Below are 24,984 nucleotides of genomic sequence, written 5' to 3'. Positions count from 1 at the left end.
AACAATCTCTCTGGGAAGACAATATATCTGAAGCTTTTTCATATTGCTAGTGATAGGTGGAAATCTTGGGAGGGTGGGGTGGGGTGGAGGAGGCAACTTTTCCCAGGAGGCAATGCTCAGAGGGGAATACTTGTTGCTACTCCACACTATTATCTGCTATGCATCCACACCCCACAGGGAAAACTCCCTGAGTTTCAGCTTTCGCATTGTCTGTTTGCAGGTTTTCCAGAAATCAAGTGTCAGATGCTTTGGGAAATCGATATCTCTTTACAGCTACCGGCGAATGCCGCAATGGTGATTAAATCCTGTTTGCGTGCCATAAAAGAAAGGGAAGCGATCTGATTGCTTTTTATTTACTTATTTATTTTAGTATTTATTCCATGAAACGTTTGCGCGAGCCATTAGTGCGAGGGAGTTGCGGTGATCCATCAGAGTCCTGGCTCAACCGACTGCGCACAGGCCCCGGGGGGGTCGTCCAATTTACTCGGGATGTTTGCGTCTATCAAGCGGAGGGGTGGGGCGGGGCTCTGACCGAGACCGAAGACGGGAATGGAAACGGTGACCCGCGGGGCGGCAGATCATTACAAACCTGTCACTTTGCCGTTCGCCGTGGCATCATCGGACGCTTAATATTCACACCGTCTCTCTTCAGCTCCGATGAAGAAACCGAGTGTTTCCAGGAAGAGAAGCTGTGCCGTTTCGTCTAATTTTAATAAAGTGTAAGCGTGCCGGAGAGTTTACAAAGACTGCCTGTGGCGTCTTCTAACTAGGTTATAGGATATAAACGCCTGTATCAAGAGACATATCTAGCATTAAATTTATCTGTAAATTAAAAAGCTCTGTGCAGATAGCTGAATGGCACTGTATTGTGTTTGAATGCAGTTTTACCATGAATCTCTACTTAGTGTTTGGAAATTAGCCATCCCCACCAATCGGCGGCCGAGGCAACGGGCAGGCGGGTGCCGGGGACGATGCAGACAGTTCCGCACGCCAGTGCCTGGGGGGGCGGGGCCTGTCACTGCGCGGGGAGCTATGGCGGGAAACTTGTATGGGTGTTAATGCGATATCTAACACTGCAGCCTATGTGGCGGGACAGTAAACAGGACTCTGACATGACGGTGGGAGGATGGATCGCAGACTTTATTTAAGAATGGGTTTCACGGAGGGGTGGCATGGTGGCGCAGTTGTTAGCACTGTTGCCTGACACCTCTGGTTCGCCAGTTTCCCCACACAGTCCAAAAACATGCTGAGGCTAATTGGAGTTGGCTAAATGCCCATAGGTGTGAATGTGTGATTGATGGTGTGTGAGTGTGCCCTGCGATGGGTTCCTGTAGCTTCCTGGATAGGCTCCGGACCCCATAGGACAAGCGGGGACAGAAAATGCATGGCTGATTTAAAAGGAATATGGACAAAAATAAAAGACAGACATATTGGCTTCATCATAAAGGAAATGCACAGAACACCAAAAATATCAGCAGGTGTTGGAATGGTCTACCGTTGGAATCAGGCAATAAGGGTCTGTGTGCGCCAATTTATGGACCATGAGTGCAGTCAGTGGAAATTATGTTTTGACGTAATAAACATATTAGGTCAACTTTTCACTTAAGTCTGGACCCTGTGCATCTCCTTTAGAGCAAAGGCAATAATTCAATAAATAATTTGGGTTGAAGCAGTGCAGCGGTGAATCGTAGTTTGAAAAATGTCAGAAAATGACATTTACGAGATCAAATGTGAGGCAAGGTTATTTATCTTTTGATTACAGTCCATTAGCCGCAGTTGGTCCGCAAACGTGAAATCTTGAAGCCTGTCTAGACATGAAACATTTTTTTTTGATCCAGCATATTAGTCAAACACTTGTTTCAAAATTCAAGTTTCTGCAGTTTTAATAATGCAGTTTCAAGCCCAATATCCAAAGTTAATCACAAATTTTAAAATCCAAATGAATTTCGCTAATTCGTGTTAAATGGGGAGGGGAGAAATGATATTTATAAGAGATACAATTTTCGGTTGAGTCTTTGTTATGAGGAAGACAATTTCCCAAGACGATCGAGTCATGCAAAGGTAATGAATCCTGCACCGGGACCCCAGGTTAGTGGTGAGAAAAGCCCTGACATATTTATTAATCAGTGTGTTGCGCAGTTTTTATTTCATTTTATTTTCCTTTCAATTCGTGTCTGTTTGTTTTAATATTTCATGTTTGGAAAAAATCACACGGGATGTAATTAACTCAAACGAGTAGATGTGCTGAGAAGCTCTAGAGACGACATAAAGCTTTCATTCCGATTTTAAATGTTGTATTATTTCATCGGGTTTTGTTTTCGTTTCCCAGTCAGCAGTGGGGGGTTGGTGTGGTGGGGGGGTGGGGGTGGTAAAACTAACAAGGCTACTGATGGCAACAGTGACATTTATTCCTCTCCTCTGGATATGCTGGAAGAATATAAATAATTCTCCCAAATCTCTCCTCTACCGCGCGTGTAATTGGGTAACTTCTGAGGCTGCATGGCGCCGGGAGCGAGCATGACCGCATCTCGGTAACCGGCTCGGTAACGAGCGCGACAGGAACGCGCCTGGGCGTCGCGGGCTTGATGTACGTACAGCAGAGTCGTCGGTGGAGGGATGTGCAAAGCGTGTAAAAATGAGGCGTTAGGGGAGAAAAAATTCAGGAGATGGTGAGAAAGGGCGGAGGTATAGAGAGGAGGCAGGTTGCGATAAGCCAGCGTGCACCCTGACCACTCTGTATGCTATAAATGTCAGTGAACTTTAGCTGCCCTCATAGATGGCGGTCCATAGGAAAAAGTCCAGATACGCTTTATTAGTTAAGGTACTTCATCGCTTTGTCCTTGAGCGAGGAACATGGAAGCTGGATTGCTTTCAATAAGCTGCATAATGATGTAAAAGCATTAAATTGTTAAGCCCTGTAGATCATTTTAGATAAAGGTAGCAGCGAAGCAAATAAATAAGGTAAATAATGTGGTATGGTGCAGAGTCTCGGCCTAAAATCAGGGTGAACTAGAGGACTTCAAGCTGCACATATCTGCTTCATTTTGGAGCTGGTGTGACCTGTGTGGAGACAGCGCTTCCAGTTATACGAGTTAAATGACATTCCTTCGCATTACTCTTATAAATCATTAAAGGTGGTTGTCCTTACCCAGAGGAAAGGAAAAGTTATGGTAAGAAATGCCGGTTCTGTTTCTTGTAGATAAAACGATCATCAGTGAAACGCAAAAGACCTACATATTATTGCAGGTTTTGTAGCTTGATCAAAATAAATAAATAAAAAGACTCCTGTATGCTCTGTAAAGTCCATCATAGTAACACTATTGTTATTCTTGGTATAGAATCTTTGCAACATTTTTTCTCATTGTAGTTAACTCAAAGACATTAAAAAGACATTTTTTTCTACATTACATGAGAATTAAATCCGTAATGATGCCAGGAATATTTTCTTGGGGAGAAATGAGAGCCATATTACTGAGGAATAAAACGCAAATCCATGTGTAATCTATGCAGGGAGGCAAGGAGGGGAAAATTCTGGGGAAAATTAGGTTTCCAGAACATTCAGAGAGATTTTTCCTCATCATAGACAATTCAGCTCAAATGAAAAGATGGTATTCAACAGTACACTGGCAAGAATAGTATACTTGGTGTTTATGTGTCTGTGTCTATTTTAATTTAGACCACAACCAGAGTATAGAAATAACTTTTCAAGGTTAAAAATGTGAGATTATCTCACTGCAATTTAGCTCTGACTGAAGCAGTGTTTGCCATCTCTGGCTAAACCCACCTCAAACATACGCAAATGAATTAACGTCCAGTTACAAAGCACCTAAAATGCACAATTTCGGGTGAATGGGCGGAGCACAGGCATGTGAAACGTACATCATGCTCTGATGATTCATTCTAGTTGCTTGGACCCACCGGCTCTACAAATCTAATTGGTTATCTCTCTGAACCAATCATTTTTAGTTCTGCCCATTTTTGTTTAAGTAACATTTGTGAGCAGCAGCGTCTGTTCACCCAACAGGGCTTTGTTAACCACCTAACTTCAGAAAACGATGGTACTTTGCAAACAGGCATGTTTATAGATACCCTCACTTAACATATCGAAGATACATCACTCTCTGATAAATATTTACCGCTTCAGAGCAGCTCCCTAGTGGATTCGATGCATATTATTGTAATTTAATCAACTGAGGAATAATTCATTTGTACGCCTCTTCTAGAGAAGTGCTTGCGTGTTTGTATGTTTGTCATATAGATTTGTATTTCCAGGCATCGAATCTTCCGAAGAAATGAGGCAGAGTCATTAAAGACTAACTAATTTAGAATGTAGAAAGTACAAGACAGGGAGATGACAGGCTGTCGGCAGTGGATAGTAAAAAGTGTCAGGTTGTGTTCTCTTCGGCGAGTGGATTTTCACTGGGGCCGGTCACTTCGTAGCCCCAGTGGCGAAAAGCCAAGCGGAAATATTTAAGCGATGTGCTTGTTTCCTCCTGACTGGGCGACCTGTTCTTAGATCTCCAGCTCACAGGAAGGAAGGAAGGAAGGAGTGTGATCCCACAAAGGATTCTGGGAAGACAGTGTTGCTCACTTATCAGTTTTCTATTAAACACGTGTCATTGGAGGCTCATTGAAACCTTCAAATTAGCGCTGGCAAGCACAGCACTTTTTCTCGATGTTGCTCTTCGAAAGACCAAAAACACTTGAGTATTATTACTTGGTCATCCTTCTCTCTGTCCTATGCGAGTATTGCGAGTAATGTCCCACAGTATTGCAGAGTGTTTTTTTTTGTGAGCCACACTCTACGTGCTTTCGAGTCTGACCCCTTACAGTCTTGATTTTAAAGGTCCCTTTCTGACCAGTCATGGTGGGTAACAGGAAGGAGCTTCACGTGACCAATCCCCTGCTTTCCCTGATTGCTAAAGCACTCAGAAAGAAGCTGCAGATATGGCCAAAGAGACCGAGAAGACATCTGATGTCACGTCACATCAGGGCCTCGCTGACAGGCTGACAGATTAGGCGGCGTTCCAGGGTGGCAAGTGCTCCCAGGCCTTTTGAGCTTTAGGGCGGAATCGGCCCATATCTCGCCCATCCTGGGACTCATCTGTCTGAAGCAGCCAGGTGAAGACATAAGAGATTGGATCAAACCATTCCCGAGGCAAAAAGGGGGGGGGAGGAGGGGACGAGAGGAGGTATCAGACATGCCACGGGATCCTCCAGCCCATCTGCACGGCCGTCCCTGAGGGTGACACGAAGGCTCCCGGCTCCTCGCTTGTCTGATGACACTGCGGGGTGGCCTTTTCACCGGAATGGCGTGGGAGCGGTATCCAACACCCCCCGCTGCAGGGAGAACATGAACTACCTCAGAAAAGGCTATTTTTCTTACTACCAGTCAGAATGATGACATCACTGCCCACTGACTTGATTTATCTTTTAAGAAGCCCTGGATATGTTTATGCTTGTTTTACTTTTTCTTTATGCGGCAAATGTAACGCGCCACAAATGTAACGCGCCACAAATGTAACGCGCCACAGATGTAACGCGCCACAGATGTAACGCGCCACAGATGTAACGCGCCACAGATGTAACGCGCCACAGATGTAACGCGCCACAGGTCCTCTGAATCCTCTTTGCCTTTCGGGGCTCGGACCAGCTGCGGTGCAGTCTCTCAGCACCATTCTGCTCTGCTCACGGCTCTCGTGGTTCCGCCGCCGGCCCAGTCGAAGGTCTCTGGCGGTGAAGAGCGACCCTCTCAGAGATGGCGTAACAATTGTGCGTATGTGTAAACATTATCCCCAGTCGGAATTGAAATGCCTGGAAATGATCCTTGTGTGGAAATCCCTTTGAGGAAGAATGTTTATTCAAAAATGTTTCCTAAAATCCAGTGTTTGTACCATTATCAATTTTCAATTTTATTAGAGCGAAGTTCAAAATGAGATAAATGTGCCTACAGTGTGAAAACCTGCCATATTGACTGACTGATTTTTTCGGTCCCCACAAGGGGAAGCTCAATTTTATAAGAATCTGTGACAGCAATCAAAACATTAAAAATGGCAAAAGTCTTGTATTTTGTTTGGTTACTTATGGTTACGGTTAGGGCTGGGTGGGGGTTAAGGATGTCATAGTTCAGCTGGAGGTTATACCCATATAAATGAATGGAGAGTTCCTGCAAAGATATAGATAGCATGTATGTTCATGCGTGTGTGTGTTCCTGCATGTGCATGTGTGAATTGCTCTTTTGATCTTGGGTAAGATTTGTAACCTAGACAGGTCCGGTAGCATATATGCACCAACATTGCAAAAGGACTTTGAATAAATGTTGTAGCTAAGCAGCAAAACATTGGCAACCTTGACTGTGACTTGTAAAAACGATTGTCTTCTGATTGATGTTTCTCAGGCTGCGTGACTCACACTATGATCCACTGTCCTTCTCCTCTCTGCTCCCTTTCCCACAGCAGTTTGTTGTCACAGCCGCAATGTAACAGGCCAACAGAGCCTCCTCGAAAGGGCCTCCATGTAACAGGCCAACAGAGCCTCCTCGAAAGGGCCTCCATTCCATGTAACAGGCCTACAGAGCCACCTCGAAAGGGCCTCCATGTAACAGGCCAACAGAGCCTCCTCGAAAGGGCCTCCATTCCATGTAACAGGCCTACAGAGCCACCTCGAAAGGGCCTCCATGTAACGGGGCTACAGAGCCGCCTCGAAAGGGCCTCCATTCCATGTAACAGGCCTACAGAGCCACCTCGAAAGGGCCTCCATGTAACAGGCCAACAGAGCCGCCTCGAAAGGGCCGCCTTAAAAAGGCTGCCGTGCAGCAGGCCTGCAGAGCCGCCTCGAAAGGGCCTCCATGTAACGGGGCTACAGAGCCGCCTCGAACGGGCCTCCATGTAACAGGCCAACAGAGCCTCCTCGAAAGGACCGCCATGTAACGGGGCTACAGAGCCGCCTCGAAAGGGCCTCCATTCCATGTAACAGGCCTACAGAGCCGCCTCGAAAGGGCCTCCATTCCATGTAACAGGCCTACAGAGCCGCCTCGAAAGGGCCTCCATTCCATGTAACAGGCCTACAGAGCCGCCTCGAAAGGGCCTCCATTCCATGTAACAGGCCTACAGAGCCGCCTCGAAAGGGCCTCCATTCCATGTAACAGACCTACAGAGCCGCCTCGAAAGGGCCTCCATTCCATGTAACAGGCCTACAGAGCCGCCTCGAAAGGGCCTCCATTCCATGTAACAGGCCTACAGAGCCGCCTCGAAAGGGCCTCCATTCCATGTAACAGGCCTACAGAGCCGCCTCGAAAGGGCCTCCATTCCATGTAACAGGCCTACAGAGCCGCCTCGAAAGGGCCTCCATTCCATGTAACAGGCCTACAGAGCCGCCTCGAAAGGGCCTCCATTCCATGTAACAGGCCTACAGAGCCGCCTCGAAAGGGCCTCCATTCCATGTAACAGGCCTACAGAGCCTCCTCGAAAGGGCCGGTGTGCAACAGGCATGCAGAGCCGCCTCGAAATCTTGGCAGATGTAGGTTTTTTTTGATCATGGTTAATAACCTCAATGAGGCTTTTCTTGTCCTGATTAACTTACAAATGGGCTACATCCTGCTAATTCCCACTAACTCTTTGACCGATTGAGCTGTGAGGCAGCTTGGATTTTGTGAGAGTGTCACATGCGAAAGGCAAGGCAGGCTTGAGGTGACAGCAGGCCAGTTGGAAAGCCTGAGACAGTGGGTTTGCCAGTCGATATCAGTCGTGCGTGGCATTATCCTAACTCGCCAGAAAAACACTCGCGGCGTGTCTCTGTGTGTTTGCTTAGCTGTATTTATGGCGACATTCTGAGATAGTACCCTACAGAAAAACAGACATGAAACAAATGCCCCCCCCAAACTTAATCTACTTAAGGAAATAATTTAAAGAGCTGAAAGTGCTGAGGCACTGGGAAGCCTGTAGACGAGGAGGAAGAGAAGACGAGGCGTTCTGAGAAATGCCATCTGTACAGCTGCCAGGAGTCGACGTCGACTTCACGGCACTTAATAGTATAAAAGTGCAGAAACATTTTATATCTTATCAGCTTTCATCTGATTTTGGGTTTCCTACTAAGAAATGTGAAGATGGTTGGGTGTGTGTGTGTGTCTGTGCGTGTGTGTCTGTCTGTGCGTGTGTGTGTGTCTGTCTGTCTGTGCGTGTGTGTCTGTCTGTGCGTGTGTGTGTGTGTCTGTGTGTGTGTGGCAAACAGAGAGAGGACTGTTTATTTAAGTGAAGCATTTCCTAACGTAAACATGCAGGCAGGGCAAACCAACAGTCATTAATTCAGGCGGGGGGGGGGGGGGTGCTATGGTTCAGTGGGCATTCCCCTGTGGGGGGTCGGGGGTCCGGAGATTTTCGGCAGGATGCATGAGGGAGTCTTACCCCTCTGAGTGCTCACCTGCAGCGGGCACGGTGTAGATGTTGTCATCATGCTGAGAGCGTCTGCGGGGGAGAGAGAGGTTGCGCTCATCGTCCGTGATGCCTGTCGGCATTTTTCATGAGACCTTTTCACCGGTGAGATGTAATTCTGCCGACACGATGCCTGCTCATGGAAGCAGGAATAATACACGCACCGGTCACATGTTCAAATTTCAAAATAAAATACGACAAAAATATATCCTGCCTGACCCGCTGTTGCTTCGAGCTCCAAGCTTTCGCCGAGTTTATCTAAATGAAACGACGTCTGGTAACGCTGCCTGTGTTCCCGGTGCGAGTCCTCGCATATTGTTGGCTCAATCCGTCAGACAACAACGCAACTGAAGGAGTCTGGGCTGAACGGCACGCCGACTTGCCAGGGAGGCAGTGAACGAGGAGAACCGCAGCTCACGAGCCAAGCATCCCGATGAGATTATGGGAGGTCAGATTAACCCCTTAGGGCTCAGCAGTGCCATCTCCAGGATCTCGCAACATGTCACATCCACTGCTTTCATTTTCTGCTGTATCTAAGTATCGAACGATTTTTGGATTTGGTTTTCAGTGGAGGGAACACATGGATATTCACGGCTGCAATTTCAACCCAGCAGTTTCTCCCTCCGAAGTCTGGGCCAGCCTGAGGGCTGGATGCTGATTAGCCAGGGCTACTGAAATCAGGCCGAAGCATACACAATGTGACCTGGAACTCTCGCAAGAAAGCTGTGTTATACATATAAAAAGTCAGATGGAGTTTCTTTGGTTCCGTAATGCGGTCATAAGTCTTCCATATGAAATATGATGTGTCACACTGCAGACTCGTTTGCGCGTGTTCTCCGTGTGACGTTGACGGGCGAGTGTTGACGACTCCCGCCAGTGTTGATGTAAAAAATCCCGCCTTCCTCAAACGAGGCCCCCGAAATGTAACTTATTTCACGTTGGCCATTAAGCCAACTGGAGCCGTTGGAACGCTTTGGCTCTGAACACGCTCGTATGGTTCGGCCTGCGCGTACCAAGGAATGTGAGAAATGCAGCAGCGTTATTTGATGTACTCGTCTGCACGTCGATGCATTTTTATCCATTTCTCTTCGGCCTGGAGGTTCCTTCTGATGTATCTTTTCCAGATCAACAAAAAATTAATCGCAATGCTGACAATTTCCTCCCCGTACCGGTGCTTTTAGCTGCCTCTAACGGCGACGAGCCAATCCATCAAGACGCAGCGAATTGCTTGCTCTTGGGCTTTCTGTAAGGCCGTAAGATTTCTGCTTATGTTAGTGGATGCACAGTTATTGTGAGAAATTAGTGTGGACGCCTCCCGGTGAATACTTAACGGAAAACTACGCGGTTCATTTAAACAATTTCACATTCGGCGATGTTTTGTAATTTTTTTTCACCTCCTCTGTCTTTGCATGACGTGATATTTTTAAAATTGCTTAGGGGTTCTGAATGGGGGCTATTAATCAGTATTCATGAGATACTTGCACTAGGTCTTCCATTAAGCTGCTGAAGACCCTATTTAGTTGTTTGTCATTGAGTTTAGTTCAAGGTTGCTCTGACTGTGAAAACAGGCTGAAGTGTGACTATAACATCCCAATGTGTGACAAGGGCTGTAGTTTATTCAGTGATTAATTCGTCCATTTATTTTTAATTTATTCTTTTTTGTTTTTTGTAACCTGGCAACTACTTCCAGCTTAACATGTAGGTTTGCCTCTTTTGTCATTTTCGTTCATTTTCAGCCAATTTGGGTCCCTGACTACCTAACCTGTTAAGGATTATGGGAGGAAATTTGTGCAAGAACAGATCACCGTGACCCTTTCGGCTTCAGCCATCATGCTGCTTAGCTCTTAGTAACTGGCTTTTTTTTTTTTGTTAGCGATTTCTAGTAGTTAAGATACTCAAATGAAACTTTTACTTGCTAAAATATTCTTAGTGATGTTCTGTTGTAAGAATAGGTTCTGGCTCAGTAGGTTAGGATGCTATACCTGTAATCAGAAGGTTGTCGGTCCAAATCCTATGGTTGGCAGACTGATTGTACTGTTGGGCTTCGAGTGAGACCCTTAACCCTAGTTGCTTCCAGGACCGACTGACCTTGCCTTCTCCAGAAATGTACATTGTTTTGGATAAAAGCATCTGGGAAATGTAAAGTACTTTGATCAAGTTCAGTAAATGTTACATTTTTAAATATCTTAAATTCACACGAAAATGTCTTTATTCAGCTGGATGTTTTATTGGAACGAAGCTAAAACGAACTAGCTTAAGGTCAATGTAGCAAGGACTAGAGCCAGTAACTTTTAGACAGGGGTGGTGATTTCAGGTCCAGAGAGTACAAATCCAGACCAAGGTTTCCTTTCAACCAACCAGTTGAGTATAAAGAGTCACAGTCACAGAGTATTCAGCTGGTTGGTTGAACGAAAATCTTGGCCCGGATTTGTACTCTCTGGACCTGAAATCTCCTCCTCTGCTTTTCGATTATGGATTCATCAGCTGGAGGATGTTGCAGTTTTCTGTCTTGATATCAGATGTTGTATTGCTTCTCTCAGTATTTTTATTAAAAAATATCGTAACATTAATAATACTCAAGCCCAGCGTGATGGATTTTACTGTCTGGAGAGAAATCTGAATGTGCTAAAATAACCGCCCCCTGAAACACCCTCCGATACAAATATTATCGTCGAGCACTGTTCATTTTTAAAAACGATAGCAGCGTGGGGAGTGAAAGAAACTGTATTTGATTATAGGAGAGGACGTCGGGAGTTTAGCGTGTCGGATGAATCCTAAATAGCCGTGGAGATTTCGCCACGGGCAGCAGGTCCTTGTGTGTCAGAGGCGGGGAGAGAAACAGGGATTGAGAGAGACACATGCATTGCAGCTTTCCGTGTACGCGTGATTGCTGGAAGTGAGTTTCCCTTAACGTAGGTGCCCGGTTCTCGAATGCAGGCAGAACCAGAGAGAGCCGATTCATCAATCAAACACTTCACACAAAATTTATTTTCTTTTTTAATTTTTATTTGTTTGTTTTTCCCAGGGGCATCGTTCGGGCACATGTACACTAATTAATTTTAATGTTGTGCTCTCATTAATTTTTATAAAAATCACCCCCCCCCAGGAAAGGCTTTGCCCCCCCTATTCTTAAATCTCTAGTGGCACTTCTGCAGTTTCTATGACTGCTTATCTGTTGTAGGCTTGTGGTGCCGCCCGGGGGCCGGGCTCAGGGCACGAGGCAGGGCCTAACCGCGATGGGACGCCGGTCCATCACCGCCTGCACACCCACACACACCAAGCGCTGCACAGAAGCACCAGCTCACTTAATTCAGCACATGTGGGAGGGAATCAGGATGTCTGGCGCAAACCCAGATGAGGTGGAGAAAATCACCCATCCATCTTCTCACAGCTGTTTGTCAGGGTCACGGGGGGGGGGATCTGGAGTGTATCCCAAGAAGAAGAGGATGCACCCCGAAAGGGGTTCAAATCCATCACCAGGCACCTTCACACACGCAAATTTGTAATTATATCTTTGTGGGGACTTGCCATTCATTTCTATGGGGAAAACTCTAATCCCAACATGACAACCTTAAGCCCCACCCAGCCCTAACCGTAACCATAAGTAACTAAACGAGATACGAGGCATTTGTAGTTTTTAATTGCATTCACACCACACACACACATACACACACACACATACACACACACACACACATACACACACACACATAGACATACATATAGCAAATATAGCAAAGGCAGGTTTCAAACCCCCGACTCCAGAGGTGTGAAGCATGTACATGTTGAAAAAAAAAAGGTTCCACAGTGAATAAATGCATACTGCTGACCTCCTAATGAACACAAGGCCTAGAGGGGGGAGAAGGGCAGAATTTGAAATGGGACCTTTCTCTTCTGTGCATGAACTTCACGTATGAGAGAGATTTTTTTTTTTATACTCTTTTCATTACAGAGTGAACTGTGGTGATGCCGGTGGCGTTCGAATTGAGCGTGGGATGACATCGCTGGTCAAGGGCTGGTCACATTGTGCCACCATTCAGGGAATATTATAAATGCATTAATATCATTATTCACTCACCTCCGCCCAAAAAATAAAATCCCAAGATATATTTAATCTGGGTGAAGTGAAAGTGATGTTATAAATATATTAAATGGCGGCTAGAATTTAACGCCTGGCTAAGCTTTGCTAACGAGGATTATTCCAAATTCCCTGCACCCTTTGTGTAAAAAAAAAAAAAAATCTCCCCAGAAAGTTCTCTTTGTGTCTTGTGATCCTGAATTCTCGCTGACACCGTAGTCATTGAGGTTGACCTTCTCTGTAACTTCCTTTGTGCCTGCATCGTGCCCTGCTCACTCTTGCTTTTAAGACTGAAGACTCCTTATAAAGATTAAATAGCGTTTCAGTCCTGCCTTTGCGTGAGACCCATTTAGGGCTGGTTATCATTCTCCCTGCTGTATCCTGTAGATAATGTTTATTTACAGCAAAACAGGAGAAATTAAAATCCCATCAGATCTCAATCTACCACAGTTGAGTCCTTCGGATTACATTAGTCTTCTATGTGCATCACTGGTTCTTTATAATGTCAGAAAACTAATTACGCAATGCAGCTCTAATTAGCTGGAGGGCTGCGGGAGACGAGGAGCCTGCTCTTTGGGTGCTTTTTGGCAGCCCCACTCGCCGGTGGGAACCTTCTCAGTAAAACTCCTGGCTTTAGCTTGAGCCGCTGGCTGGGTGTCACCTCCAGCTCCCCTGAAATGGACCTGAAGCCGCCTTTGCGATCCATCTGAATGCCGTTTCTCTGAATCCCTAATGCATTTTTTTTCCCACAAGAATGGGCTTTTTGCAACATGGCGGCCCGGGCCGCCAGCTGGACATACTTCATCCCCGGCTCGCTCTTGAGACCCTGTGTCCAGCTGTGTCCATCCAGAGACTCATCCCCCTTTACCTGGGGCTTGACTTTTGTTTTGAAGGAGGATAATTAGCATCGGGGCTAAAGTACTCGGGGCTAGGCTTAAAAATTCTTTGGGCTACAGTGCCAAGAGATTGCACCTATCGACACCCATGGCCCACGGAAATCCTCACAAGGGGATGTTTTTTTCTTGAACATCGGTCGTCTGTTTACTTCTGTCTTCATGAACATTAAATCATAATAAAAACTGTAAAAACAGCAACAACATTAGCAGCAGCAGCAGCAACAACAACAAGGTTCCTCTTTACTACGTAGCTTACAACACCCTTATCACTGGTTTATGAGTGGTTTATAATCTGGTTGTTAATTAGGCTGTAACACTTTGTAAATCATTAATAGACAATTAAAAATAATTTGTAACAGTTTTCTATTTATTAACAAGTTACTACCATTTATAAGTGGCAAAAACGAGCCTTATTGTAAAATGGCACTACTACTACTACTACTGTACTACTACTAAATTTCATACACTGTAAAGAGCTGGAATGACAATGTTTAATGAAGATCACAAACACACATGATGTCATTAAAATACCAAAAATATCCATTTAAAATATCTGGGTCAAAAATATATTGGCAAAGGTTAAACACCATTAGCAAAACCTGGCCAGGGCCTGGACAGCCTCTGAGCGTGACGATGGCCGGGTCACGTGACCTGCTGAGTCGCTGTATGACCGCAAACGGCGTTACGCTCGCGATCACAGCCGGCTTCGGAAATAAACGCTTAGCTCGTGCACTGTCACTCCCTGTCCCCGCTGCATGGACTAAATGTGAGTTATATCTGTCACTTTGTTATTTTATATTATTATTGTCGTCATTATTTTAAATTATTATTATATCTTTGCACGCTTGCAAATTTCGCAGAGACCAACAAAGACAAAAAGCCGTGACTTTTTTGGGACTGAATAGACGATCAAACCTGTACATGGACGTAGCAGATCTCGGCACTGGCCACACCAATAAATACATGGAGGTAGAACTAATTAATACGAATAAACCCAGTTACCTGACTTATCCCCAACTCTATACTTGTAACCACTGAGCGTGAAAAAATCATATTCATGTTGTTATCTTGGTGTGTGATGTGATTCTGCTGAAAAATTAACCAGAAGAACAAAGCAGCCTGTATTAATCATCATAACTGCACATTAAGTGGCTTTATAAATAATGCATGCAATGTATCAGTGAGCGAGAGAGGAATAATTGCACTAATTTGAGCTGTATAAATGTGCTTACATGCAGGTACCAAGCGAGGAGCTCTTCTCTCATTTAGAAACAGGGGGCGGCTTATTCTGAAAATAAATTTAAACAGTCATCTGCTTTCCAGGCTGAACCTAAGCCATCTTGGTCAGAGCTGCCCGGAACCCTGTTAGTCATGTGCCTTTCGGAGCATATTGAGTACACTGGCGTATCCTGGAATTTGATCTGTTCAGGAATTTTGCAACTTTTGACACGTGAAATCATTTTTCTTAAACTCTCGATTATTACTCCTGTTTCCTATGACCATTGCCATTTTTCACTGCAGTTTCCTATGTCCTGTGTCTTCACTGCAGCTTCCTATGGCCTGTGTCTTTCTTCACTGCAGTTTCTTATGGCCTGAGTCTTTCTTCACTGCAGTTTCCTACAGTATGTCCTATGTCTTTTTTCACTGTGGTTTCCTATGTCCTGTGTCTTTCTTCACTGCAGTTTCTTATGGCCTGTGTCTTTCTTCACTGCAGTTTCTGATGTCCTGTGTCTTTCTTCACTGCAGTTTCCTACAGTATGTCCTATGTCTTTCTTCACTGCGGTTTCCTATGTCCTGTGTCTTTCTTCACTGCAGTTTCTTATGGCCTGTGTCTTTCTTCACTGCAGTTTCTGATGTCCTATGTCTTTCTTCACTGCAGTTTCCTACAGTATGTCCTATGTCTTTCTTCACTGCGGTTTCCTATGTCCTGTGTCTTTCTTCACTGCAGTTTCTTATGGCCTGTGTCTTTCTTCACTGCAGTTTCTGATGTCCAGTGTCTTTCTTCACTGCAGTTTCCTATGTCCTGTGTCTTTCTTCAATGCAGTTTCCTATGTCCAGTGTCTTTCTTCACTGCAGTTTCTTATGGCCTGTGTCTTTCTTCACTGCAGTTTCCTATGTCCAGTGTCTTTCTTCACTGCAGTTTCCTATGTCCAGTGTCTTTTTTCACTGCAGTTTCTTATGGCCTGTGTCTTTCTTCACTGCAGTTTCTTATGGCCTGTGTCTTCCTTCACAGCAGTTTTTTTGCAGCTTGTGCCATTTTTTCCACATTGTATTCAGACTGTTACTCACAGAGCTGTTAAAAGAAATGTAGAATCACTTTTCTGTGAACTTCCGATGCTACAAAGTGACACATCACATTTAATTGGTGCCAAAATAAAGATTAGTGTAGCCAACCATGAGCTTCTGACAGGCTCTGTGTCTGTAATGCTCTGTTTTGAAATCTTTGCTCTAACCTCTCACATTCATCACAAACACCTGCAATCTAGCAGGGTGTTTTTCATCTAGGGATTTTGTTGGGATGTCTTCTCCAGCAAAGGGCTTTAATTTAGCTAAGCCACTGTAATCTAGAGCTGTGTAAACAGATCTGTTTTTTCCTTAATTCGGCAGGAGGACGTAACAGATTGTGGATATATTTGCACATATAGCTCTTCACACAGGCAATATGGCAGCGCGTGTGCCCGCATGCGTGTGCCCGCATGCATGTGCCTGTGTTCCAGCGTTCCCCCTGGCCTCTCCGTCCCTGCCAGCCTGTAAACCCTACCATCTGCCCGGCTGGCGCGGACGGCGGCCTCCCATCGAGCGGATTCTCTGTCTGGCAGTCTCCCCGCTTCTGTCATGGTACGCTGCATGATGAGGCCGGTGGGTCCGTCCCCCCCCCCGGCAGCGGCTGTCGGTACCCCATCAGTTCCACTGGCTTGCCATCTCCCGCCCATGCAAAGCCCCTGCTGCCTTTACTCCACTCCCTCTGACTTACGAGGGCAGTGCTTACAAACCTTTTCAGTCTGACTGGTTTCCAAGCACAGTGCCCCACTACCCAGTTTAATAACATGGTGTGATACCTTGTACAGCCATGAGAGGGCGACACTTTGATCATCACAATGACGCCATGTCCTTCTACTTAGCACTGGGCCCTTTCAGAACACAAGCATTGCGTGTCATTGGCTGTGTACCAAACTGTATTGTTGTTGATGTCTGAGCTACTGAACCTTATGACCAGCATTATGCAGGACTTCTGTCAATTTGTGCAAAACTGGGAGGAAATGATGCTGTTTTATGCTCGGCCACGTTAAGTGACATCGATTTGGTTTTAATAGAGGCTCCGAATTGATCGGCATTTTATAATGGAGGTAATTGAAGGGAATGGATTGAAAACCCAATCGACGACCTGGGCTCATTAAAAATTAAAGTGTTTAGGAGTAAAACATATAATTTTACTCAATTATCGGGTTCATTAACACTTTAATAGAATCAAGCCATTCGCCATCAAAATGAAATTATGAAAGGGAAGAATGATGTTAAATGTTTAAGTGCTAAGCAAAAACATTCTTATTGCATCCCTGCCTTTCGGGGTGATTTTCCTTGTTGAGTTGGAAACCCCTGACTCAGTTGCTGCTTCTTCTCAACGCCTGGAACGCCTGTTATCAGCGGGTTGTGTGGGTTGTGTGAGTTGTGTGGGTTGGGTGGCTTGTGTGGGCTGTGTGAGTTGTGTGGGTTGTGTGAGTTGTGTGGGCTGTGTGAGTTGTGTGGGTTGGGTGGGTTGGGTGGGCTTCAGGGAGTTTCCCGACCGCCGTGCAACAAGCGAGCAAAACACTCTGACGACCCCTCCTCGTGCGACATTTACAATTTGGCTCACGCTGCTTATCACTCATCCTGCGATGCCGCATTGGCAGAAGCGGGGGCTTAGGAGGTGGGATGCGGAAAGCAGCGTTTTGCAGGACTCTCGTCTCGGTCCTGCGGTGTCTCGCAGCGAAGTCCTTGGGATGGTCCCTCCCACTGTTATCTGATTGGTGGACCCCGATGCAGGACTGCTATGCACATACTGACACAACTAGTTTTAGTTTAAGGAACTCAAGTGAAAGATAAGATAGCTAGCCCGGAAGCTGTTGGTCGGCCAGTAAATGATAGATTAAATTATCCGAAAATTATCCACCCCAGGTGGGACTCGAACCCACAATCCCTGGCTTAGGAGGCCAGTGCCTTATCCATTAGGCCACTGGGGCTATATATCAGACAGGGTTCAGCTGGAGCAGACTGATGTATAGCCCTTTAATCCTGCCCACAGTTAGGTCTCTGCAGAACATTGTCTTCTGTGCTTGTACAGTGAAGGTTAAACCTGTTAGGTCAATACATCTAGGGGCACCATGTCAGAATTATTGCTACCCAGTGCTACTGGCTAACTGTCAAGAGTTTTTTTTATTATTATTAATTTAAATAGAAAAAACAAAACAAATAAAGAAAGAAACAGTGTGAACTTATGAGCAAACGAGTAATAAACCCCAAACTTCGCCTGCTAGCTGAAGCAGTCAGTTCAATTTTGAAAACCCATTGGTGATCGTGAGGATGAGGTGTAGAGCCATTTAAAGCCTGTTCCCACTGCGATCCAAATACCTTAGATATGGTGAGCTGCTCCTGAGCTCCACAGCGCCCCCTGCTGGTGCTGTTCCAGAAGCTTCTCAGTGGGGGCCGTGCAAAGGAGCGGCGCGAATGCGTACGTCAAAGCCAAGAAGATCAGAGGAGATGCTACGGCAACACGGTAATCCCCCTTGAGGAATAGCTCGCCGTGTCCGAGCATTAGTTCATTTCTAATAATGAGGACCAAAAAGGGCTGCACAAAAAAATATATATTTAAAGCTACTCCGTGTTTTTAAATAAAAATCAAGAGAGGCTCGTAGCTGTGAAGGCTGGGATTAGATTAATGCACACAGAGGGGCGAAATGGCAGAGTAGGTAATGTGGGCTGGCGTAATTGAACATTGAATATTTACCCCCTGAGCAATGAGCCCGGCATTAGCATGCTGGCCTGAAAGACGAGCCGAAAGCCGGCGTTATGGCGGCCAGAACGGGTCCGCCAAGCGGCGCGCCTGCCAGTTCCGATCGGATTAGCGGGGCTAAAAGGTAAAATAATTAAAATGCGCTATCGGTGTTGGGAGATATTTACACAGCGCGACTGGGCAGAATTTGCCGAAATTTACGGCACAAAATAACTTCAGTGAAATATTTAGTTAGAGGTAAAATAGATTAGGAATAGTATACTCATGCGAATCGGATATTTTTTTGGGTTTTTTTTTTAGACGAATTTTGTTTGAGGGCACCCCTTAAGACATCTTGTGTAACAAAACAAGTCAATAAAAATCTAGGCCTACTTAAAATCCTGGCAAAAAAAAAACATGTCTATATGGGAATAAAGACCCATGCATAATAAGCGATGCATACCCTGCTTACTCACATTCTATATGAATATGTAGGAGATAATTACCAGATGTAGACCAGTTCATATAACTAATATCCTCAGTTCTCTGACTGTCCATACTAACAATAGTTCTTTCCCCGTATGTTGGCTTTGTATCATCAATAGAAACATGCTAATCAATTAATTTCTATTCAGTTTATTTCTACAATGCATTTTCACATTATTCCATTGTCTCAAAGCGCTTTACATTATCCCGACCCAAAGTGAGCAATCCAGAGGCGACAGTGGCAAGGAAAAACTCCCTAGAAGGAAGAAACCATGGGAGGATCCGGACTCAAAGGGGGAGCCCATCCTCCAGGGGCCCGCAGACAAAGTCCAAAATAGCAAATCCGGATTTATAAAGTAAAACTGTGTGTAGCTGAGGTATGAAAGCGGAAGGTCCAGCTCATGTCGGGACGGACAGGTGAGGAAGCTGCTTCCTTCAGCAGGATGGAGGAGGGGTGCGGTCCAGCAGCCGGCAGGTCAAGACGGCAGATGTGTAGCCAGGCTGGGAGGGCAGGCAGAGAACTGCCCCCCATCAGGACCTCCCAGACAGAGACCTGAACAGTACATTAATATAACTATGTGACTAATAGTTGAAATTATATGAGGTATTTTGTAGCGCGATATGGAGCCTCTGACAGGTTTAATTAACTATGGCAGCTTAATCAGCGAGGAGGTGGGGGGGGGGGGGTACACAGGCATGAGGAATCCCTGAGTGCCAGCATTCCAGCCACACAAGGGACTGGTGAATCCAGAGTGACAGAACTGGATGCCCAGTTCATCTAAAACCAATGACACTGATCCCCAACCAACTCTGTGTTACAGACTCCCAGACCTCAGCCGTGTCACCATACGCTAAGCGAGTTTTTAGCCTTGACTAAAATCTTGGGAGTGAGTCTGAATCTTGGAGGTTTGCTGGGAGGCTATTCCAGAACTTTGGAGCACCGTGACAGAATGCTCTGCAACCAAAGGAAGATCGTTCCTCTCTAGGCACTGCCAGGTCAGCCTCCCATGGAGAGTGATGCAAGCGAGGGGGGTTATATGGAACCAGTAAGCTGCTAATATACTCTTGTGCCGGACAGTTCAGCGCCTTATAGGTAAGCACATGGTTCGAATTACAGGGGAGCTAAGGGTAGCTCGGCTCTGCTGAAAGGGACTGGAGCTCCCCTGTAAGTGTCCCCTAAGGCCTTTAGGGGGAGCTCTAACAAACTGCCCATTTTTATGTCGTAGATTATATTTTATTTTTTGTACATTAAGATTCATGAAATAAAAGTTATAGTATAAATATGTCGATGTTGAACATCTGTCTCCGCTACCTAACACAAATTCCGCGTTTGCTGTGCCTATATGAAATGATGCTGACGGTGTTAACTGCAGTAATAGCAGAATGTTTTTCGCGGTAACCCTGTTACTGACCGCGCTTATATGACTGCGCGTGCATGTGTCTTGGGGAGTCGTGGTACACACTGAAAAATAGGGCCCCCCCCACAAAGCCACCATGTCATTCGAACCCTGGATAAAGCAGCAGCACCTTGTAATTGATGCAATACCTAACTGGGAGCCAGTGAAGTGAGGCCAGTACAGGACTGGTATGCGCGTGTTTCCTAGTCCCTCTTAGGATTCTTGCTGCAGCACTCTGCACCAACTGTAGTTTATTTAATGATGTAAATGTGGCACCCAACTAACTGTTTCTGCAGTGCGATCTAGAGGCGCATGTTGTTCTAAGTTTTGCAATATTCCTCAGATGGCAGAAAGCTGTTTTAACCATGTTATTTATGTGAGCACCCAGAGACAAGGCTGAGTCGATAGTGACACCAAGGTTTTTATCCGCTGTGTTACATTGACAAGGCAACCTTCAGGCATTATGGTATCAACAGCACCCTGGGCTGTCCTCAGGCCCAGTAGTAACAGCTCTGTTTTGGCAGGATTTAACAGAAGGAAGTTACCGGCCATCCAGCTCCCAACTTCAGCCAAGCATTTCTCAGTCTTTGACAACTGTGACGGCTTTACCCGTTTTAACAAATATGTACAGCCTAACAATGAAAACTTAACACTGTGTTTTCTAGTAATATCACCAGCAGCATGTGTAAGGTGAATAGTAGTGGGCCCAGGACAGAACTTTGCAGGACACCTTGACTCACTCTGGTGGAATCAGTGGATTCATTGTTCGCATGAGCAAATATGAGCAGACCCAGGAGAGTGCCTGTCATTTAACACCAACCCAAGACTCTAGCCTTGCCGATAAAAGACCATGATCAACAGTGTCAAATGTTGCATTTAGATCCAGCAGGAATATGTGGCATCAGCAACAGCCATAACCAAGCCATTCATGACTCTGGTCACTAGTCCCACTAGAACATAGTACTGCAACAACCTGGTGTTTACTCCATTTAATGTATATTTTAGTGTTTAGCCTCACACTCACCTTGGGGTCAAACTAACCCCAACGGCACAGGTCATGTGACTTTTCATGGTAACATAATTATTGTAGTAGCGTGTAAGAGATGTGTGACTATTGAGTGGCCGTAGCATAGTATTTGCCAACCTTCAGTTCAGTTTATTTTTATATAGCGCCTTGCACACCCCAAGGCACGATAGTGTGTGGAAATCAGTTACTATGTCATTTATACAAAATTGTATGTGAAACTGGTAAAAGGGGCAATGAAAGCAAGGGAGGGAGAAAAACAAATTCTGGGTTTCCAAGGTGAATACCCCCCCCCCCCCCCCCCCCCCGATATCGCCAGTGTTATAGGGTTGCCTATCATCCCTGTGTTTGCACAGATTTCTGCCATTGGTCCAAAAACCTACACTTGTGTGAATTGGTACCTCTGAGGTTCCTTACAGAGTGACCGTGTAAGTGAGTGTGCCATGCATTGGACTGACTTCACATTCAGAGTGTCCCCTGCCTACTGGTTTAGATTGAGCCAGGCTTCCCACAGCCCCATTCAGGATGAATGGTTACACAAGAGGAGTCAATGCACAGAGCAGTGGATGACTTAAGCGGTTATGACCTCTGAGGGCAAAAGGCAGCGATAGAGTGAAACGCTATGTATGTTAATGCAATTAGCAAAAATCTGGGCAGCTGAATAAAACCAAGTCACCATACCTTTCAGCTGCATATAAAAATCCTGCCTGAAAACACACACGTCAGTGCCTCGTACGTCGCTTTCCTGGGGTTTGCAGTCTACAAATTATCCAAAAACCCGGCTCGGGCCCTATAGAACAGCTTCGTGCCCCGACAGCTGTCATTCTGTTCATTCCAAAAGAATTTGTTTGGTTGATGTTAGTCAGCTTGCTCTTCTGCTCCGTGTAGTCAGTCCTTCCCGTCCTCGGTTCACTCATCGAGACCGGACCTTTGCACAAGCTTAAAGCAATGGATTCTAACTAAGGCACAAGTGTCTACCTCTGTTCCAGGACGAAGTTTAGCTGTAAAGCTGCAATTATTCCTTGTGTTAAAAGCCTGCTGCTGAAGGATGAGTTAAAATCGCTGAATCTGGTTTAGTCTTAAGCCCCAAATCCATCATCTTGAGCACAGAATCTGTTCCGATTTAAGCGTAAAGGAGATGGAATCCTGGTGATCCATGTGTAAAAAGTTTATAAGGGGAACAGATCTGCTGGTTTTGAGAAGATCAAATCACAGATGGAAACTACTTGGGAACAATGACAAGAGGCCAGCAGAATAAATTAAATGTAGCCTTGGAAGGACCTTCTTAACCAAGTTGAGATTGTAGAGTCATTCGGAAAAATATTCTACAAGTATGTAGATATTAAATAGCCAAATGAGCAGGATTTTTGACGTCCTTATGCACAAGACATGTATGCGTGCCTTAAATGCATGGTACTTGTCTAACAAAGCAGTCCCAGCACACGTACTGTGTGGGTCCGTCCTTCATAAAACGAAACGATGTGATGCACCAGCCACTTGTAAAGGGTTTTACCTTTTATAGTCGTCTTTAAAAGTGACGGTCTGGCCGCTGTGCTCGGCCTCTGCGTAAACAGTGCCACGCTTTATTTCCGAGAGCCCTCTCGCTGTACCCGCCCCCCCCCCCCCCCCCCCAGGGGGGAAGAAGTACTGCCAACGGGGGCATTTTTCAGCAGATTGATTACCTGTTTACGACACAGTTGGCTGGGCAGTCAGCAAGGCTGGCGAGTCACGTTTTGGGTGGCGACAGGAAGGGAGTGGATTACAGCAGCTTACAGCCGCTTATTTCGCCATGAGGCTGGGCTCGGCTCTGGCGACATCGCACAAGGGGGACAGCTGGTGGTGCCGCGGGGAGCAGCTGTTCAGATGCTCTGCTGCACTCTTCCAGGAGTGCTGGTGATGTTCTGTCCCCTTATAGGTTTTCAACATCCTGTACAGGCATTACAGCCATACGGTGTCTCATGACAACTACATTCTTCCAGTGAAATTCAGAATGTGTCTATATGACAACTTTAATCAGGTGACCACAGGTCTAGGGCGGGGGTGTCAAACTCCACTCCTGGGGGGTCAGAGCCCTGCACATTTTTGGGTTTCCCTTCATTTAACACACCCGATTCAACTCCTTGCACCTCCTTGTGCTAATTACCACACAGCTCTTGAGCTGAATCATTTGTGGTGGAACAGAGCTAAGCTACACAGGGCTCCGGCCCCCCAGGACTGGAGTTTAACACCCCTGGTCTAGGGTGACCTCTTAATCCATGTCAGGTGGGACACTGAGCTATGAAACTTCTGTAAAACCAAGAGGCTCCTGTGCTCAGCTTTACATTGTTTGGTTCTTCTTGTGCTTCGATTGGTTTGTTTCCTTGATTGAAAGACTCATCCAGCTGTTTCACATTAACGTTAGTGACACGTGCGTGATTATAGGAGACTGACCAATCAGCACACAGCAAGATCTCAGTGCTAAAGCGAAATCCAGGTCTTTTTCATTTAAATGGTAGGATACAAACCCTGTCCAATCTCAGTGTCCCAAGTGACATAGGTCAGGTGACCATAGTCATCCTTGTCAATTCCGTTCCACATCCGCCCCATTCTCGGTCTTGATAAATATCGCTATATGTCGTTTATCGCCTTGCTTCTTTTGTCGATAACCCTGGGCCAGAATCCTCTTCATCTCAGACCGAAACTTCAGTGCGATGGCCAGCTCATCCTGCAGCCTTGATCATATTTCGTTACTTCCAGTTGAACCTTTGATTTTACTTTCATTGTTTGTGTTTTTTCCCCCTGCTGCCCCATCTAAATGCGGTCCCTCTTCACCGAGATGCCAAGACTTCCCACAGTTTATTTTCTTCGCCTCTTACTCCCAAAGATCTGTCTGCAGGTGGATTTATTGTGTATCCATCACTCGACCGGATTGTTTTTAAATGATAATATATCATCCTTCTGACAGTGGGTGCCTTTTAATTCTCCAAGCAATTTATGGGAACTTGTTTACAAGGCTATTATTCATGCAAAGTGCTCTTGAAGGCTCGTACCAGAATGTTCTCGCACTATTGATTAGGCACATGATTCTCAGAAGGAGCCCGTATTCAGAGTCATCTGGCTTCAGCACTTCTTGTGCTTTCGTCCGTTTGTTCTCTTTTATCAGGTCGAAAATGATCAACATCATGCTCCAAGCGACTGAAGACCGATAAAACGAGTCTGAGGCCATCGTGACATTTAGCAGGACACGCCAGCAGCTCCGTCTCATTTTTCAGTCCCAGATGGTGTACTCCTTTAGACCGGAAAAAAAAACAGTTTGACCACCAGTTACATCGAAAAAAAAAAAAAAAAAAGTTTTCAAGTGTCCCTTGAAAACACGCAACCACTTCAAAAGCCTTTCAGTCTGCTTGACATTTCTGAGAGGCTATGTAGGCGCTCAGAAATCCCAGAGGAGTCTGTAATGGATGTTGCATTTGAGAAGTAGTGGAATTGAAGTCTCTGGTCTAATGGCACCAGTGTCTCTTTTTAGCCATTCATGGAACTGAACATGTTTCTTCCCCGGTAGGCTTGTATGCACAGGACTATCTGGAAATTTCTGCGGTTGAATTTTATTACAATAACATGGCAGGTTGGGGAGCGAAGTAACACACTAGGACCTGTGAAGTACACAAGACTGCAGGTACACAAAATGGGATGGCCAGCGACACCAGCTGGCCAAACAGGAAAATG

General features: G+C 45.6%; 1 protein-coding gene and 1 non-coding gene across 4 annotated transcripts in view; one reads left to right on the top strand and one right to left on the bottom strand.

Moving 5' to 3' along the window:
* The window catches only part of asic2 (acid-sensing (proton-gated) ion channel 2), a 217,803-nt gene that overhangs the window by 51,175 nt on the left and 141,644 nt on the right, over positions 1-24,984 (top strand). The gene's annotated exons all lie outside the window — the stretch shown is intronic.
* On the bottom strand, positions 17,551-17,623 carry trnar-ccu (transfer RNA arginine (anticodon CCU)). Its single transcript has one exon. It is a non-coding gene; the product is annotated as a tRNA-Arg (tRNA).

The sequence above is a fragment of the Brienomyrus brachyistius genome, unplaced genomic scaffold (assembly GCF_023856365.1).
Source record: "Brienomyrus brachyistius isolate T26 unplaced genomic scaffold, BBRACH_0.4 scaffold75, whole genome shotgun sequence".
Classification (NCBI taxonomy): Eukaryota; Metazoa; Chordata; class Actinopteri; order Osteoglossiformes; family Mormyridae; genus Brienomyrus; species Brienomyrus brachyistius.
Note: the sequence above shows the minus strand (reverse complement) of the source record. Positions and strands in the feature narration are given on the sequence as shown.